Source organism: Parasteatoda tepidariorum, chromosome 6 (assembly GCF_043381705.1).
Source record: "Parasteatoda tepidariorum isolate YZ-2023 chromosome 6, CAS_Ptep_4.0, whole genome shotgun sequence".
NCBI classification, from domain to species: domain Eukaryota; kingdom Metazoa; phylum Arthropoda; class Arachnida; order Araneae; family Theridiidae; genus Parasteatoda; species Parasteatoda tepidariorum.
The window spans coordinates 41,032,675-41,054,375 of NC_092209.1; the positions used below are offsets into that span (position 1 = coordinate 41,032,675).

General features: G+C 26.4%; 1 protein-coding gene across 2 annotated transcripts in view; it reads right to left on the bottom strand.

Moving 5' to 3' along the window:
* The window catches only part of LOC107455319 (potassium voltage-gated channel protein Shaker), a 657,874-nt gene that overhangs the window by 349,445 nt on the left and 286,728 nt on the right, over nt 1-21,701 (bottom strand). The gene's annotated exons all lie outside the window — the stretch shown is intronic.

Consider the following 21,701-nt stretch of genomic DNA (forward strand, 5'->3'; position numbering starts at 1 on the left):
TATATATATATATATATAGTGTTCCTTTATATTTAGTAAATGGAAATACTTAATTTGGAACAACAATATTAATAATATTATTCGTGTTTTAAATATCCATCATTCGATCGTGTTAAATGTGAAAAACGCAATTGTTGTAATAAATATAAATAAACATGATATGGGTATATCATTAAGAATAGAGTTTACTAAGTAACATACAAGTCTTTCTTTATAATAATCCGTTAAACAAATAAAGATTTCAAAAATTGCCTTTAAATCTTACCATTTAATACAAGTCAAACATAAATAAATCGATAATAAATCAGAAGTAGAATCATTAGGATTTTTAAACAATGGAATAGAATGGGAAATTCAACTATTATGGTGGTTGTTGAACGATCATTAAGGAGCAGTATATTTTTGGAGAAGTATTCGAATGAATTTAAAGGAAAAGTAACTTAATATTTGGAGGAGCATTATTTTTTGAAAGCAAAAAAAAAAAAAAAATTCGAATGCAGCAGTCGTTATAATGCATACATCAACATTGAAATATTTTGTATTGTTTAATTATTTATAAGTATACAGTTAAATTATATTTTTTTATTTATATTTGTTGCTAAATAATCTACAATAAAAAAAAATTCTGAAAAAAAAACGCTGAAATTTCGTGAACTTTTGCTCTAAAGCTTCATATTTAATAGCCATAATTAAAGATTTATTCAAAAACTATATAAGTATGTATATAAATAAACTACTAGCAAGTATTATTAAAAGCATGTATTTAATTTAACCATTTTTTGCATGCTGGTGGAAGTTTTCTTCATAGGAATTTGGAGAAAAGAAAATTGTACTCCATACAGGTGTACAGTAAATTGGTTGTTGCTGGTTATTTTTTCACGACTAGCGTTTAATAAGGAAAGTAGCAGTGAAAAAATGACACAAACATTATGGAGGGTTTAGATTTTCTGTGATATTTTTCTTATAAAAGTAATAATGAGTAAAAAAAAGTTTTTTTTTTTGAATTTCTGGCATTTTCTACGTAATTTATATCGAATATCCCAAATTATCTTCCCCAAGAGGCAAAAATTTATATCACTAAGCATTTGTTTCACTTCTAATGTATGACGAAAATGTTTTTTCCCTTTACGTTTATTGTATGTTATTTTTGTAGATAAATTTAGAAGAGAGGGACAATGAAGATTATACTTGGAGGAGTTAGTAGGCGGTTGACTATCAGAAGATGGCGTGAAAGACGAATATTCTGGCGATGAGTCCCGCTTTGAAGATGGAAGAGGAAAATAATATTTTGCAAGAAGAGAATAATTGTTTCGTTTTAATTATCATCAGGAATAAAGATATATTGATTTTTAGTTATTTCGTACTGAGCTTTACTTGTGTATTTGCATGATGATGGGTATTTCGCTTTTTTAATAAATTAGATATTTATTCCAGGGATTTTTTTAAAAAACTTATTTCCTTTAATCTTGAAGAATTATAGCATCCTGATTTATTTCATAAAAAAAGAAAAATAAATAAAATAAATGTTGGATAGCTAATGTACAGGAAGGAAACTAAATCATGATAATGCTTAAACCATATAACAACAAATTATATAACGCGACAGACTAGAATGTAGGGTAACGTAGAAAAATGAAATTTTCAAAATTTAATTTCAAAATTTAATTTTCAAAAAACTGAATAGAGATTTGAAATATGAGAAAAATAATAATTTTGGTTAATTTTCTTGGGTTAACATTTTTCTGATTAACATTTTTCCTTAAATCTGGACTATGACTTATATCACCCCTGGTTTATTTCACAGAAAAGATAAATAAATAAAGATACATAAAAACTTTCTGGATAATATAAATTTTGAATAGCGAATGTACAAAAAGAAAAATACATCATTAGAATGCATAAATTATGTAATAACAAATTATGTAATACAACAAACTAGAATATAGGGTAACAGAGAAAAATGAACTTATCTTAGAAAAATCTGAACTGAGGTTTGAAATGTAAACAAAATGATAATACGGGTTAATAAAAATAAAATATATGGTATTTAAAAATGTAATAGGTAATGTTTCCATTCTTATGCTAACGGATAACCGGAAATGCTGATTTTCAAAACTATAGCTGGTTTAAAAAGATGTGTTTCGAGATTGGGCCAAAATAATCATTAAAATTTCGCTAAATGAAAATCATATGTTTAATTATTACGGCTTCAATTTTTTTTATCCGATTCCAAATAAAATCAGAATTTATCATCATTGTTTGACTCAATAATTAAAATATATGACAAAAACAGAATGTATAATTTAAATATGTCCCATAAAATATATAAGTTTTCTTAGTATATAAAATTTAAAACTTTAAATTCTCTTCTTTTATTATTTTTAAAAATGAAAATAAGAAAAGTAAATATGCTTAGCAATTCTTTAAGGTAATTTAATTATTCGGTAGTTTTCCAAGCATTATTAAATGAAATTCATTAAATTACTTTAAGCCTTAATTCTAAAGAAAAAACGTTAACTTGAAATAGTCAATAGAATTGCTAATGGATACATAAAAACTTTATTGAACAAACGTTAATTAAAATTGACGATTTGAGGGGAAAAAATAAATTTCTTATCCACTTAAACTACTACTCTTGTTAAATCTTTTATGATAAATTTGAATGTTCTAAGAAAAAACACTTTTTTGTAAAAATAGCATTCGGGACTCAATAATATTTCTTTTTGTAAATAGTAAAGAAAAAAATCTGAAGCAGTTATTATTCTTTTTAAATTTTTGTGGAAATAAAACAATTTACGCAATTGATTTTTTAAGGCAATAATCCAAAACTGTAAAAGATATACTAAAATAATGTATGAAAATGTATTAAAATATACTTTTTAATATCTAAGTGCATACCTTAATGATGAAATTTCATTTATATCCCTTAGAGACATCAACAAAATTTGAAATTTCCAAGACTTTTAACATCATAAATACACAAAGTAAAAAACGCGGATTTACTTTATTTCAACAAAACGTATTAAAAATTGAATAAGGCATTTTTGACACATAGGCACAAATTGTTCTGGAAATAAAACTTAAGTTTTGTAAGTAAACATGAAAGTAAAGTTTTAACAAGTAAGTTTTACTGTTTTCCTCTTTGGACAACTGTGCCTGTTAACAAATTATTATTATTAATTGTAAAAGCATAAACAAGTCTGGTATTAGGAAAGGAAGAGCAATAAAAATAAATTAATTAATTGAAATTAATTAAAATCTCGCTTTATTAAAATTTTAATCAAAATTATCTCACATGTTTTTAACTTCCTTCTTTCGAAATTTTATTGCATGATTGGTTTCATTTAAGTAGAGCTTTAATATTTTAGCTTACAACTAAGCTTGAAACGCAATACAATAGTTAAAATTCAGTTTCAATTTCTCTCCTCAATCTTTTATTACAATCATTGGTTATGAAAATCATAAGACTTAAAATAAACTACTTTATGACACGGCAAACTATAAAATAATATTCTTTAAGACTCATAGTCAATAATAGGGTAAATTTATCACGCCAAAGCGTGTGACAAAGAATTTATAATGCATTTCATTTCTAACACAATGTGAAAATGTCAAATGACGCGATAATTTGGAAACTAACTGGGTTGGATATTTTACCGTTAAAATATTTTTGGTTCATAAACTTCTGCATAATTTTAAAACAAGTTGGAACCAATATTTTTTAAATATTATTTAGTTAAAACTCTGGTGTAAAAGAAAAAACAGGTTCTGGGATTGTTAAAGTTAAATATTTAAAATTAAATAAGTTGATTACAGAGAACAATACGTCAAGATGTCAGGAGTCTCTTTTAAACCGTTTTGCTAAGTGTTTCGATTTATTTTCTGAAAGCATTTTATAATTATTGTTAATTTTAGTAAAACAAATGCGTAGTTAGTACACAAAAGCAATTAAAATGAATACACTAATGTAAAATGTTATGGAATATAGTTGCCACCATTTTCGGCGATGAAGAGAACTAATATTTTTACAGTGCATATAGTCACATTTTTTATTGACTTTTTCACTGTTTAAGTTTTATTTATCTCTTGCTTATTTATTTAATGACAATGCATATTTCATATCAGACTCAATTTAGGGCATCAATGCAAAAACATTTCGCTTAAATAACTAGCACAATTTTAGTAATAAATCTGTACTAATTTTTTCCAACAAATGTTATTTTGTCTATTTATAAAATGTTTTTGTACGATAACAATAGTTATATATTTAAAATCTGTTTAATTTACCTCAACACCAAAAATGGTGGCAACTGAACATTTTTTTTTTACAGTGAATTATTTAGTGAAGTTTTTACGGTGAATGTTTTTTATAGTTCGAGAGAAGGACCTCAAATATGCTAATTAATAAGTGCAGACGATATTTTAAGTTACGAAATCAGGCACAAAAACGTACTTTCTCTAAATAAAAATACCTTTTTTCCGACGGATTCGGATTTTTGGCTCCAGAAAAATGGTTCCAATAGTTTGAGCAGGAGAGTGGTCTAAAGTATGGACATAGTAATATTAATTTTACATTTCGCGTATTTCGCTATATCTCGAGAAATTTTTAAGTGAAGTGAAAGAAAATTCCCCACTACTATTAAATTCGTTTATCCTAAGATGATTCCATGCAAAAAAATATGAAGTAAATATTTATTATTTTTAACTATTTCATTTAATAATGGTCGAAACAATTTTGAATTGTAAGGTGCAATTGCAATTTTTAATGGTAATTCCATGCAAATTTTTGCATCACTTTATAGAATATGATTTTACTATTAATGCAAAATTTGGCAAAATTATTTGAATAGTTCCTGAGAAATCGAATGGATTTGAATTTCTGACTCCTAAAATATAGGGCGCAGCCGCAGTCTGGGAAATATGATTTCCCTAGTTTGGGCAGGAGAGCATTCCAAAGTTTGGAGCAATTAATTAATTAATTTTACTTTTTCGTATTTCGAAAATGAAGTAAAATCGAGGAAAAGCGATTGAATTACTCTTGAGAAATCAAATTTTTAAGAAGTCGTATTTTTAAAATTCAACTTAACATATTTTAATATTATGTTATATGTTTATTACGTTATATAAAATTATATTACATAAAATTATGTCATTTATTGTTATATTTAAAGTTAGAATGTCTTCAATACTCCTTAAAAAAATTCAAAAATAAAAATTCCAATTCCGTTATCTATTCTGTAATGAGATTTTAAATGCATTTTTTTAAAGTTTTTACGTAAAAAAATTACCCCCAAAACCAGATAAAAAGTACTTTTTCGTAACAAAATCGGTATATATCTGTGACTAAATTTCGATAATTAGTATTGATAAGTAAATACAACTTTCGAAATCAAAACTTTTCCATGGTTTTCACTTATTTTAATGTTATATATAACCAGAAAAAAACGCTTTAAAATATTTCTATATACATTAACTTTCAAAAGAAAACATAAACTATAATATTATGTTTCATTCAATAATTTTTAAAAATATTTCCATGTTTTTACTCTTGGTCAAAAATGCATTTTTGAAAGTTTTTTTAAAAAAAATCACCCCTGAAACCAGGTGAAAAGTATTTTTTCGTAACAAAATCGGTACATATGTGACTAAATTTCGATAATTAGTATTGATAAGTAAATACAAATTTTGAAATCAAAACTGTTCCATGATTTTCACGTATTTTAATGTTATATATAACCAGAATTAACGCTTTAAATTATTTCTATAGATATTAATTTTTAAAAAGAAAACATAAACTATAATATTATGTTTCATTTCAATAATTTTTAAAAATATTTTCATGTTTTACTCTTGGTCAAAAACGCATTTTTGAAAGTTTTTTTTAAAAAAAATCACCCCTGAAACCAGGTGAAAAGTATTTCTTCGTAAAAAAATCGGTACATATGTGACTCAATTTTGATAATTAGTATTGATAAGTAAATACAACTTTCGAAATCAAAACTGTTATACCGTTTTCACTTGTTTTAATGTTATATATAACCAGAATAAAGGCTTTAAAATATTTCTATAGATATTAACTTTAAAAAAAAACATAAACTATAATATTATGTTTCATTTGAATAATTTTTTAAAATATTTCCATGTTTTACTTTTGGTCAAAAAGGCATTTTTGAAATTTTTTTTTTTAAAAAAAAATCATCCCTGAAATCAGGTGAAAAGTATTTTTTCGTAACAAAATCGGTACATATGTGACTAAATTTTGATAATTAGTATTGATAAGTAAATACAAATTTCGAAATCAAAACTCTTCCACGGTTTTCACTTGTTTTAATGTTATATATAACCAGAATAAACGCTCTAAAATATTTCTATAGATATTAACTTTAAGAAGAAAACATAAACTATAATATTATGCTTCATCTCAATAATTTTTAAAAATATTTCCATGTTTTACTCTTGGTCAAAAATGCAGTTTGAAAGTTTTTTAAAAAAAAATCACCCCTGAAACCAGGTGAAAAGTATTTTTTCGTAACAAATTCGGTACATATGTGACTAAATTTCGATAATTAGTATTGATAAGTAAATACAACCTTCGAAATCAAAACTGTTCCATGGGTTTCACTTATTTTAATGTTATATATAACCCGAAAAAAACGCTTTAAAATATTTCCATATACATTAACTTTCAAAAGAAAACATAAACTATAATATTATGTTTCATTCAATAATTTTTAAAAATATTTCCATGTTTTTACTCTTGGTCAAAAATGCATTTTTGAAAGTTTTTTTAAAAAAAATCACCCCTGAAACCAGGTGAAAAGTATATTTTCGTAACAAAATCGGTACATATGTGACTAAATTTCGATAATTAGTATTGGTAAGTAAATACAAATTTTGAAATCAAAACTGTTCCATGATTTTCACGTATTTTAATGTTATATATAACCAGAATTAACGCTTTAAATTATTTCTATAGATATTAATTTTTAAAAAGAAAACATAAACTATAATATTATGCTTCATCTCAATAATTTTTAAAAGTATTTCCATGTTTTACTCTTGGTCAAAAATGCATTTCTGAAAGTTTCTTTAAAAACAATCACCCCCAAAACCAGATAAAAAGTATTTTTTCGCAACAAAATCGGTATATATGTGTGACTAAATTTTGATAATTAGCATCAATAAGTAAATACAATTTTCGAAATCAAAACTGTTCCATGGTTTTCACTTGTTTTAATGTTGTATATAACCAGAATAAATGCTTTAAAACATATCTATAGATATTAACTTTTAAAAAGAAAACATAAATTATAATATAATGCTTCATTTAAATAATTTTTAAAAACATTTCTATGGTTCACACTTGATCAAAAAGTGTAAATAAGCAGAACAAATGCTATATTTGGTTTTTAAATATGACTGTCTCAAAATGATAATTAATAATATTATTCTTCAAATTTAAGTATTTCTTAAGGCTATTTTAATGATTAATTCTAGGATAAATTTTGTCTGAAAGCTATAAAGGAAAATAAATAAAAACAACTCAATAAACTAAAGAAAAAATCTGAATTATTTTGCATTTGTATATCTGAATATAGAAATAATATATTTATAGATAAACCTTTTTGATTTTTGTCTATTGGGTCATGTTAGGTAATAAAAATAAGAATTAAAAGCTGAAAAATATATTCAAAAAATGAGGAAACATCATACTGATGAATGTACAAACACGCACAACTCTTTCCGCCTGTGTTGCCAAAGTTGTGTTGATTGTGTGGTAGTTATGACAACAGATCATATTTCTAAAGAGTGTGAGAGGGGTATACGAATGATTATTCCAAAGTGTTGGCAGGAATGAGCTCTTTTGGCACTGTCTTTAGCATTTTTTTTTACTCTTGGTCGGTCATCGATGCTTTTGAAAGAAAGTTATAATAAGCCATTTTTAAATATATCACTTTTTTCCATTGAAAAATCTTTTTCTTGTCATCTAGATGAAAATTATAGCTTTTGTGGTTCTCGAAATTGATATATAATAAAGAAATAAAGAAATCGTAGAAAAGATATTTAAATACCTTTAGATGATACGAAATAATATGTGTGGTCATTTTAAATAATTCTTCTAAGAAATGTCCAACTAAAATGTTTTGTTTCATCAAAAATGATATAAAAAGTTTTTAATAAATAATGTTTTGAGCGAATATAGATATGATGCATTTAACTCTTTTTAATGTAAATATACATTAAATCAAACTAACATAAACACAGTAAAAATTGTTGTTATTTTTTGCTAAGTAAGTGAAAATCACTTGAAATTTTTACCAAGTTCTGTTAAAGAATAAAAAAGAAAAATATTTCATATTTCAAATATTTAAAGCGAAAGGAAATTTTTTTTTCTTAAAAAATTAAAGATTTCTTGAAATTTAAATTGCATTTTTTGTTTAAAGAATAAAAAACAGAAAAATTCTTTCATGTAAAAAATATTTTAATTGGATTTAAAAATTTTTGGGGTTGCATTTAGAAACTTTAACATAAACATCAGAAAATAAATTGTTATAAGAAACTTGATAAGAAAGTACTTAGAAAATTTAAAATTATTAAAGTATTTTAAAAGCCCCAAGGAAAAATTAAATAAAATAAATTATTTACATACTACAAATGCTTTAATATGTTAAAAGATAATAATTGAAGAGTAAATTGAATTGATATTAAATAACTTCAAATAATTAATTTTGATTTCATATAATTATTTTTTCTAAGATCTAAAACAAGACTATTTTTTAAACTAGAAAAAAGTTAAATATTATGATTTCAAATTTATTTATATTTATTTACCTTATCATTTGTATTCAATATCTCAGTGATATATAAAATGTACAGCACTATCAATTAACAATTCTATAAATTTATCTTCAATCAGTAAATGAAAAAGTTTCGGTACGTACTATGCTATAAGTGAATGTTTAATTACAAAAAGATATGGGTAAAGTAAGCAGGTTGACAACACTAGCCAAATTCAAACAGCAATTAAAACCTACACCATTTAAGATAAGGAAAACTATACTTTATAAAACTGATATTGATTTATGTATATCGACAAGCTATTAGTTTTTAAATAAAAATCGATATATTTTTTTTGTATTAGAAAGAAATGTCAAATAAAAACACAGTTAAATTTAATTTTATACTATTATAAATTATTTTCAAATAAATTATTCAATAACTATGAAACACATCTACGAAAAATTATAAAACAATGTTAGCATACCTGGGGAAAAATCTGATTTTTTCAAAAGCATTTTGCAGGAACAACTCAATGGAAATTGTGCACAGAAACAAATATTCAGGTTTACTTACCTAAAAATAAATAAATAAATAAATAACTACAAATTTTCAAAAATCAGGCATCAAATAATGATATTTTACTTTTTTTCACTTTTCACAATCGTTAAATCTACATTGGGACAGTTTAACCATTGACTAAATTATACATAGTCCAACGTTCAACGTTAGACGCATAATAGCGGTCCCTTGAATCACAATACTATGCAAACTTTTCTGCCTTCTTATTAACATAATGAATTGAACTATGTTTCAGTACAAGTCAAGCCATTGTATCATGAAATCAAGTTTACTCTGAGAAAAAGCATGAGACATAGAGAAAGAGTATGAGACATAACTATGAGATTATAGTAAAATTTACCGGTTTTTGGTTCTATGTGAACACGAAAAAGTTAAGTAATTTTTACCAAAACCCTTTGGTAAAATTAATAATAGAATATAGTTTTATAAGTAATATAATTTGATTAATGTTGCAAAATTTGGTAATTTTATCATGATATTTTCCAAGCACTGAAACTGTTTATTTGGTCAAGTATAATTTTGTATTTTTTACTAAATGTTTCATAATAAGAACTATAATTTTGAAAACCTAAAATTCCAACAAGACATTTATCATATGAGTGGAATAATAACAAAATTGAACGATATAAATCCCGTATATTTTGGTTTTATTGGACAGAATTATTATTTTTTAACCAGAAATATCATTATCATATACTACAGTAATTTTACAACAATATTTTCTTTCCATAACAAGTTCAATAATATAGCTCAATTTAGCACCATATTAAAATCACTGCATGTTTGAAAGATATTATAGAGTTCAATATACGTTAATGTACAAAAATATTCCCTTAATTTACGAAGTCAACGCACTTAATCAGGTATTGTACTTACAATAAGTAAAACATTAATGTTTGATTTTAGCTTTTAAATTTAAAGTTAAAAACAGATTATAAGAATAATTTGATTAAAATGGGTAAATTAAAAAGTAAATTATGGCTATTTTCAATAAAACTCGTAAATCTTCCGAGGATAATAAAAATAAAATTTTGGTCAGTAATGTGTTTTTATTTTACATAATTATTTGCTTTTTGGTTTTGCTTACCTTCTCGTAGGTTTGGAATCAATAAACCATTATGACTATGCATGATAATAAATTTTTTTATTGCAAAAAATAAAAAGAAGTTGGCAAGCAGGAATTAGACTGTTATTGTGGAGGTGAAAACACGAAAAAAGGGAAATTAGTATTTCAATATTGTATTTTTTATAACTTATTAAAATGGTTATGACCTGAAATAAATGTTACCCGAAATGTTTTTAAAAATATACAATCGGGGGCAATGAATATTGTTTTGAAAAGTTATTTGATAACTGTATTTACAAAGACTATTTTCAGAAGGCAATATAATCTGGAAGTCATTCCATAAGGCGAATATTTCTTTTCAAGCACAATAAAAATTTACAGAAATAGCAATAATTATGACACTATAACAAATAACATTAGAAATGACATTATAACAAATTTCTCTTAAAATGAAAAATTTGTTATAAGGAAGAGTAACAGAATTATTTATATTACTATGTAATTATTTATCTAATACAGTGCGGAGAAAAGTATCATGATAAGATAATTGTATGTGCAAAGATAAAGTGCAGAACAGTAGCATACCAGTTCTTTTACGATGCTACAATAACAGTAACTGGTATAACAGTAACTGATAAAAAATATCATTTTGTTAACTTCATTGTGATATTCATAAAAACTACTTCTATTTTGTTATTTATAAAACTAGATTCCTAAAAATTTGAATTTATAAAAATTAAGACCCTTACCTATCGTATTTACTGGATAGATTTACGTAGTTAGATGCAGTTAAAACAGACATAGTTATATCCACATGTAAAGTTGAGTCACGTTAAGCCTCTTAGAAAACATTGTAGACGCACCACCATCGACAATAATACTGAAGAAAATATCAATAGATAGCTGTAAAAACGACTTTTTTAATAAAAAATAATCGTATTTACCCGATATTGATTGAATGCATATACGTGACAGCTAGTCGTTAAAGTTTGATTAAATGCCAATCAATATTTACATATATTAGGTAAATTTGTGGGAGATGTACTGTCACTTAATACCACTTATAATTTTTTGAATTAAACATTTTAAAAATTAATTTGACGAAAGATATTATCTCTCATCCATTTAAGGTCATTTCCTTCGTTCATTGAGATTATTGTCAATATCGTTTATTTTAGCAAGCGTATCCACAATGATACAGAAAATTTTATTTTTTTACATCCATGGTTAAATCCGAGATCATTTGTTTAAAGAAGTATTCAATTGATTTTTAAAAATCTATAAAGCATCAGAAAAGTTGAATACTTCTTTGCATAATTTATTTCCTTAGACAAAAGTATAATTACGTTATTGCTTATAAATTTTAGACCGTTTTATCCCTTTGTATACCTGTTATATTGAAGTGATAAAAAGTAGCTTTATGAAAAAAGTTGTATAATGCTCGTATGAAGTAAGTGGAGATTTTCTCCTGTTACTACCACTATTTTTTAACCAAAGTTAGTCATGGATTTTTAAATGCTCAATCGTGCATAAATTATGATTATCTCTTTATTCTCTTAGGACATTTGAAACAATAGTCCTACCACCATATATGTTTTTGAAAAAAAGTAATTGTCCTATAAATAGGACGCTGGACGCAAAATGGTTAAGGCATATATCTTAAGAATTCATTTTAACAAAATTTGACTTTCCTCGATTCAAAGTGATTTCCCTTTTTATTATGGTTATGAATGACATCGATTATTTCAACTCAAGTATTCAGAGTTGCTGAGAAATTTTAAATATTTATTTTTCCGGCCGCTGTAAAATGGTTAAATTTGAGATAATTTGCTTCAGGAACTATTGAATTGATTTTTAAAAACTATTAAATTTCATAAGGTTTGAAAAATACTTTGTGTAATTTATTACCTTAGACGTAAATAAAAATACGCTATTACTTATAAATTTCTTAGAACGCATCCTTAAAATTAGTTTTAACAAAATTTTTCGCGAAATTCATTCAAAATGAATTTCTTTTTAAATATCAATTGTTGGCGACAGAGGTTATTTTAACACAAGTATTTATAATAATTGAGAAGCTTTTAATTTTTGTTTTCCAGAAGATCATGGTAAAATGATTAAGTTTGTGGTCATTTGTTGCAGGTATTGAATTGATTGATTTGATTCTTAAAAATTATTGAATTTCACAAGAATTGAATAGTTTTTTGTGTAATTCATTACCTTAGATGTAAGTTTAAATATGGTATTGCTTATAAATTTTATAGCACGCATCTTTAATATTAGTTTTAATAAATTTCGTTTCTCATCTGTGCAAAGTTAATTAGTTTTTTTTTTACGATTCTTGGTGACATGGTTTATTTCTACTCAATTATTCAGAATAATTAAGAAACTATTACTTTTGAATAACTTTATTTCTATTATAAAATAGTTAATTTTGAGGTAAATTTTTAACTACATAAAAGTACAAAACTAAAAAAACTGCATAATTGATTTTTAAATGCTGAGGAGATGATTGATGAAATTTTGAGGAACGGGAATCTATCATAAAGGGAATAGTTATTAACAAGAGTCAAAACAAGATTGTAGAGTATTAAAATGAGTTGATGTGACAAGGGTGGTGAAAAACATTCACGCATTATTCCTTTTTTTACAACCGTAGTTGAACAGTCGACCCAATTTTTGGGTTTACGACTACTAATGTTCAACTGCGTATCCTTGTAATTTTGAACCCAATCCAGAAGACAAGGGAACTCCTGGATCAAATATTGGGAGAAAATATGCTTTCGTTGAGTACTTTTGATGGAACTAACCCGCATTTACGTTACATGGAGAGGAAGACCACGAGAACCAGCCACGGTTAGCCTGACTGCAAGGGGACTTTTTCCTTTTTTCTTTCCTCCAGACGTGGTCACGTACCTAGGTTTGCAAAACCCTTACCCGTATAGTCGACGTCTGGCTACCAGTCCAGCTCGCCACAACCCGGCGAGCTAGCCTGATCAGTGGGAATTTATTTTAAAAAAATTTGCATATTACTTCATACATATAAAAAATTTTACAATAAAAAACAACATTGAAAGTCTTGCAGAAGACAATGAAGTGCAACACATTTGCTTCAGAAAAAACAGTGACTGAAACAATAAATGAAGAAAAAAGAGCATGAACAATAAAAAAAATGAATTTTGTTATATACATAAAAATTTAAAAAAAGAGAAATAAAAAGAAAAAAGTATAAAGAAAGTGTGCATAAGTATAATGTATCATGTTAGACAAAAAAACTTTTTAAATATATGAATATATATATTTTTTACAATAATCAAATTTTTTTTAAAGATTTTTTCAAAGACAAATTATTTCTTTTTTTTTGTAGGCAGATTATAATCTTAATGAGGTTAACATTAAAATTTTATTAATTTATCATTAATAGATAAAAAATGCATTGTGTTTTTAAGTTTAGTATTTAAAGTCTTGTTAGTTAGGAAGTTTTCTAACTCATGATCTGTCTACCACTGAGAATATTTCACGTCAGCACTGTGATCAGTGCAAGCCGAATGCGGAGTTCGTATCGACCAGCCATCGTCGGGATTCGAACCCAGTTCAACTCATTGGAAGGCGAACGCTCTATCCCCTGAATCATCGCGGCTAATTTTTAGGGCGTTATTGGGGTTAAATGCATGTCTAAGGATTCCAACACTGCTGCCGTTAGTGGACACAACTCTGTCATGTGTGGATGTCATATAACGCAACTAAGACTGACATGTGTGGATGTCATTTAACACAAATCATTTTAGCATATGTGTCTATTATAACACAACTCCTGTTAAAATGTATGCGTTAGGACATAATATAACGTGTTAAAGTAAAATACTGTGTTCGCTATCACAACACTATTTTGAGAGTTTATATAAATAAAGAAGCTCATTGTAGAATTATTTGTATAGCAAAATTTAATTTAAATTAAAATTTACATATAAATACAAAACACTCACCGACAGTATTTTTGGAAATTTCCCTTCAAAAGCTTGGATTTAAATTAAACTATCACATAATCAATTAACATTTTGAATAATTACAGACATGATAGAATTTTTACCGATAATTAAAAACTAATTTTAGTTTCAAAATCAAATTTTTCTTTCTAAAAATTCACCCTATATAAACTTGAAACCAAATTTGAGATAATGGTAGAAACACTAAAAAGTCTAACTAAAACTTTCAAAAATTATTTTTAGCAATATTCTTTGAAGAAACACTTAAGACAGTGCCGTGAATATTCACTTAGGCTGCGAATTTACTTCGGCATAAATCGAATTATTTCCCAGGCAACAGAAATCCGACTATTCCTGAAATTTCTCCCCCTAGACAATTGTTCCTAGAAATTTAATCCCCATGGCTGCGTATTAGCTTTAGAAACTTTGCAAATGGCATGGTAGAAACATATTTCACGCGGAATTTAGAGACTTATAAATAGAAACAAATATCACTGGTGGATTTCCTAAGATATTTTAAGTCCCGCTAACATTAATATCTGGAGAGTTTTCGACGGAAATCTCAACAAAAAAAATTATAATAAATAAAAAATGTCTTCGTGACACTGTTTTCCTTTTTTCTTATGGTGAAAACCGCATTTGAAAATTCACGCGAGAATTATAGAATACTAAATCAGTGGCTAAAACTATATCGCTAATAAAGACAAAGTAGGGGAGAATGAGGTCAATTGTAACATTTTTTACTTAACTATTTTTAAATAACAAAAAATCGAATATATTATTAGTATTAATTGACAGACGAGTAAAGTAGACTATCCTTTACTAGAAAAAATAAAGAAATACCTTATTTTAAATGATATTATATTAGTTACTAAAAAATTTTTGACAGTCGTGCACTTGTTACAATTGTCCCCACTTACGGGGTCAATTGTAACAGTTCATAAATTCAACTAAAACATAGTTAATTATACATATTATCATAGTTATGATATATTTTTTAATTTTTCAAAATAGTAGTGATATTTTAGGAGTGAAAATAATAATGAGCAGAGACCTAAAGGGTTAAACTTTTAACTTTAAGGGGTTAAAATTTTTAATTTATGCTGTGGAAGGTGTCAAATAAAATAATGCGCATGCAACATAATATAAATGATATAGGAAACTATTGGTGGTTCTTAAAGAGTTAAGTAATGGTTTGTAAACTTAAGATTATTTATTTTCAGCTGTTACAATCATCCCTTTACTTATTGTTACAATCGTCCCCAAGATGCCATTTCAGCTTCATTTGTTAAAAACAATGCTAGTTAATTAACAAAACTAATCTTTTTTTCGAAATGTTAATTAAGGTGTCCACTTACATATTCGATTAATAATTTTTATTTGTTTAAACAAAAATACTTTGTGACAATATAATATTCTAATGCCAAAAAAAGTACTTACGTAGCGTGAAAATATCTTTTGTGATGTAACTCATTCAAAAATACATAAAAATGGTTGCCAGCACGGGTGTACATGTAGATTTTTTAAATACACCTTATGTGTCACCTAGGAACCAAATCTAGAACCCGACACTCGAAATTTTTTCTCTGTTACAATCGTACCCTGTTACAATTGACCCCACTCTCCCCTACTTATTCGTATTATTTTAATTTTTATACAAAACACGTGAAGTCTTCTTCACTAAATAAAAATTCTTGTAAAATTACCGAACTGCATGGAAATGTAATTTCCGTTAAAAATAAATTATGATTCTGGTTACAAAACCAAATTATACCAATCATTTGGTAATTTTCCATTTATGCGACGGTAACGGTTAGCTGGAAATTCTGGTTACAAAACCAAATTATACCAATCATTTGGTAATTTTCCTTTTATGCGACGGTAACGATTTGCTGGAAATTCCGGTTTAGAAAATTATCGTCTAATCTTTAAGTGGGGGTAATTCTTATTGACAATTCTTATCAGCTATAATATGGAGATAAATTCTATGTGTAACTAATAGATAAATTTTCGAGTTAAAGAAAAAGCTGGGAATTTGTTTGGTCATCCAGAACAGGACTATATTTATATTTAAAAAAATTTCTAAATGTGGTTACAAACTCGATTGACTATGAATTCAATTTTGCTATAAAAAGGTAATAAATACGTCTTACATTCACCAAGAAGCACTTAATATTTGTTCCTGTTTATGGAGCATTTAAACTTGTTATAAAAGCGTCTATAGTTTGAGAGTAAGATTTTCTTTTGTTACAGACACAAAAGCAAAGTTAATACAAACGTAGTAGAAATGCAATGTCACATTTTGGTACCTTGGAAATCACATATAATGTCTGAGAACCATGAAGGCGACAATGATATATCTTGGTTTAAGATTCAGAAATTCAATTTCATCGATAAAAATTTTGGTTAGAAATGAAGTGATAATAAGCTCTTTTCTGTGAGTATATAATTAAATGATCAATTTGACCTAATTACGACGAACTTATAAGAAATGTATCATCGTATCTAAGTATATTGACCTGTTTTTTATGCATTTAGCGACACTATCATGACAATGAAAAATAATGAAGAAAAAATGGCGTTAAATGAATGGCATCGGGTTTCTATAATCTAAAACAACTTAAAATCAACATTGTTTTGTAAACATATTTAAAAATGTTGACAATAAAATTGACTAAAATTAAACTTCAAATTGTGCTTCTTTCATTAAATTATTACATAAAACGTTAGCCAATTAAATTTAAAAAGCTGATTTTTTATGAAAATTTATGTTAAAACAAGATCAAAAAATAAACTTATAGCAGATGGCTTCAAATTCTTACCATCTTTATAAAATGCATGAAACAATTGAAATATGTTACGGTAGAATAAAATTCTAAAAACATGAAATTCACAGAACAAACGCAAATTAGCATAGCCTCATGAAGCTTTAAAAATCGATCAAAATAAAAAAAAATTACCAGCAGTAAGTAAAAAACAAATTACGACGACATTCGTACAGACTAATTTTTTTTCGCTTCAAATCCTTCTACAAGTTAATCACCGAATCCATCAGCCCCGAAAAAGCAAGAAATTATACAGCTAGTTTCTTAACAGTCAGAATACACTAAGTCACTATATCCTATTGTTCCCGTTTTCGAGGTTTTTGATGAGGAAAAGATCGCGTTTTCTAATTAAATACTGATGAAAATCACCGGAGTTGAAAGAATAAAAAGAAAAATTCGTTTGAAGATTCCGATGCCTGCTGTTCATTTTCAACAAATATGGTGATTTTCCCTATTTACAATCAATGGAATATTTTAATGCAAACAATTTTGTATACAACTTAGAAAACAATTACTGGGAAAAGGGCATCTTGGTATTTAATTAAAGTTTCCAACATTTTTTAAAAAAATATTCTAAGCAATATGGTTGTTCAGAATTTTTTGTTTGCTTTTGTACGCGTGTATTTTCAATTCCTTTTGTGATATAATAGCTATTCACATATATAGAATCGAATCAGTACAGAGTATACAAAAGAATCAAATCTACTAACTTTAGGAATTTGTGTTCTCATTAGTAAAAAAACTTCATTAGTAAAGATCAACTTTGTTTAGAAATATTTGCAAGTAAAAAAGTCAAATTTCAACAATAATTAACTAAAATTATACTTTTAATTAAGCTAATTTCATTACATCATTATGCAAAGTGGACTTGGCTTATATTTTCGTTATAGAAATTCACATTTCCTTGCAATGTTTATATAATGCATGAGACAAATGAAATATTCTGGAAATAAGTTTAAAATTCAAAGCTTTTTAAACATGAAATTCCTAGAACAAATGCAAACTAACATAGCCTCATGCAGTTTTCAAATTGATCATATAAAAACAAAATAACAAGCAGCAAAAAAAAAAATTACGATGACATTCGTAACTCATTTTTGTTCACTTCAAATCCTACGAGTTAATCACTGAGTCCATCAGCCCCGAAAGAGCAAGAAATTATACAGCTAGTTTCTTTCAGCCAGAATTCCAACTACACTAAGTCACTACATCATATTGCTTCCTTTTTCGAACTTTTTGATGAAGAAAGGATCGTGTTTTCCAATTAAATACTGTTGAAAATCACCAGAGCTTAAAGAATAAAATGAAAAATTCTTTTGAAGAGACCGATGTGCTTTTCATTTTCAACGTATATAGAGATTTTCCTATTTACTGTCAATGGAATATTTTAATGCAAACAATTTTGTATACAAATTAGAAAATAATTATTGGAAAAAAGGCTCCTTGGTATTTAATTAAAGTTTCGAATAACTTTCACAAAGGATTCTAAACAACATGGTTGTTCAGAATCTTTAGTTCTGCTTCTGTACACATGGAATTTTAATTTTTTTAAAAATATAGCACCTATTTATGTACATAAAATAGAATTAGAAGAGAATATAAAATAGAGTCAAGCCTATTGTCAAAAATAAAGTGGCTTTTATAATGTCTATTAATTTTAGCCATTACTAAATAATTTCTTAGAGAAATGTAGTGAAAAGATAAGAATTTATTAAAATTACATTTATTTATTTATATATATATATATATATATGTACACCACAGGTCAAAAGTTTAGACTCACTCTTGAATTTTTAANTATATATATATATATATACCAAAGAAGACCAAAAAGCACTATAATTTTTACCAAAGCACTTTGGTAATGAATTTGGTAAAATTAACAATAGAATATAGTTATAAAATATAAGGAAAATTTGATAAATATGGTGAAAATTGGAAATTTTATCATGATTCCTTAGAGCATGACTGCAAAACTATTTATTCCTTTCAATAGAAATTTCAGTTTCGCATTTTTTTACTAAATATGTGATAAATAGAACTATAATTTTCAAGACAAGTGGTCTTTTCCTCGAAGAAATTACCATATGGACGGAAAAATTACCAGATCAAATACTGTATACTTCGTTTTTTATTAACTAAAGGTATGTTTTTTTTGCCAGCAATTCACTACGATACAGTAAAGTGATTTTTCCATAACGTTTCTTTATTCGTGTTCGATTAATTAATTTTCCTAACTGATATTTGTTAATTCTGTTATGATTGAGAAAATTAATTTTTTTTTCAAAAATACCACAATTAAATAGATTACACAAATATTTCTTCGCCAATGAGGTTTAAAAAATGATAGTACCAACTAGCTTATGATAGCACCAGCATGATAATATTTGTAAACGATATTTTTAAAAAAAGCCAAAAGTTTCGAAAATAATAAAATTAGTCACAAAAAATACATTATTTTTTTTTGTAAAATTGATAGCTCGCTTTCAGTAGATGTTAATGGTGAGTTTTTACGTTTTTCAAACTCATTCTTAGGATAATGAAACCTCTTTAATAATATCGTTTTTTAAATGGTGGAACATTCTTATGCTTCTGATCAACATCCATTAGTTGTAACTATAAACATAAAATACTAAAAAAGCAATTTTTCTATTTAAAATAAATTAAATCATTGTTTAGTAAGATAAACAAACTAATTCATACTGCCATAGTTTTAACATTAATCTAATTATAATATGTTTGCAATTTGAAATGTTTTATTAAACTTAGAATGCGCGAAAGGTTCACCATTTTGACCTCCTGAAATAACACCAATTCAAATTTAATAAATTGTAATTTAAATTTTAAAAGGTTAGATGTGATGAAATGAGATATTTTTTATTTTAAAAGCAAACTCATTGAGCAATACCCTAAAAAATAATATAAATACATAAGTGCTTTTTAAACTTCAAATCAACAAAATGTAAAATCCATCAAAACCATAAAACTATTTCAAGCAGTTCACCATACTTTGAAAAGTATTTGTTTTTTATCATTAATAATAATTTCGACTTGATTAATAGCTTCATGAGGAATAGTAAATTCTTCAACAGCATCTCACACATCAACACAACGCGTAAAACTTAACGTCATGTCACTACATGGAACTCTTAAATGACGTCACCGTGAATTTGCATTGCGTGAGAAACCATAGCAACAAAAAGTTTGGCTCAAAATCAAGAGTGAAGAAGGTAAAGCAATAGAAAATTAAACTGAAAGTTCTTAGAGTAAAAATACTGATTCAAGCGGTAATAGGATTCTTGGGATTCTTAAGAAAAGAGTTGACAATGGTATTTGAGTTATTTTATTCATTTACCATCTATCGTATTTGAATCTAATTCGTAGACAATATAAGATAAAATGCACTATTAAAATAACAGTTTAAGTCAGGTAAAAAATATAGTCCTGCAAAATAAAGAAATAAAATATTTGGTATTAAATATCTCAATCCCTTGTTCTCTACCTTTTACTAATCTGTCAACCGGATAGCATCGGGACCATTCGGTGGCTGCTGTAAAATTGCTTCTGTATGGCAAACTGCTGTCAAAACATATATATAAATATACATAGTATGTATATGGGTACTTGTATAATAGTAGTAGGTACCTGTCCTGGGCTATATGGTTAAGGGTTTTCATAACCTAGGTACATGCTCAGGGCTTGGAGGAAAGAAAAAAAAAGAAAAGTAGTAGGTACCTATATGATTGCAGTATTAACTTGCCAGGTGTACTAGTCTTTTATATAGTGGTAAATTTGCTCATTTCAGCGCATAGGATTTTTATACACGAAAATAAAAAAGTGTATTTTTCTCACTCGGACTCTCTCCACCTTTTCAATGAATGCAAGATACTTAATTAAAACGCTCTAATGCTTTGTATAAATGAGAATACTGATATCATCGATATACAATGACACCATGAATCATAATTGTCAAATCTATTGTTAGCATTAGAATGGTGATCAATTGTATTTGAAATTACCTAAAATTGGATACTAGCAAGTAACGTCATTGTAGGTAAATCATGGCTTCTGTCGATTCAGAGAAACCAATCAGGATCGACACATACGCGTGACGTCGCTTACATGTATCCCATCAAATATGATTTAAATTACATGGTTAGGAATAATCCCTTAACTTATTCTCTAGTTGCAAGTATCCAATTAAAGATAAAAGCCATTTTTAATAATTAAGAATATAAGCGAATTTGGTAGGTAGGTAGATATCTTATTTACATAGCACTAGAGCTGCATAATGGACTATAGGCGACGGCCTGTGAAACATTTGAGGATGATCCGAAGACATGTCGTCGCAATTTTAATTCATAAGCATAAGTTTCATTGTACTATTTAGCATATAATTTATGAACCATGTATGCAAAAATGTCATAACGTTATACAAACTTATAAAATTAATTTATTTTAATT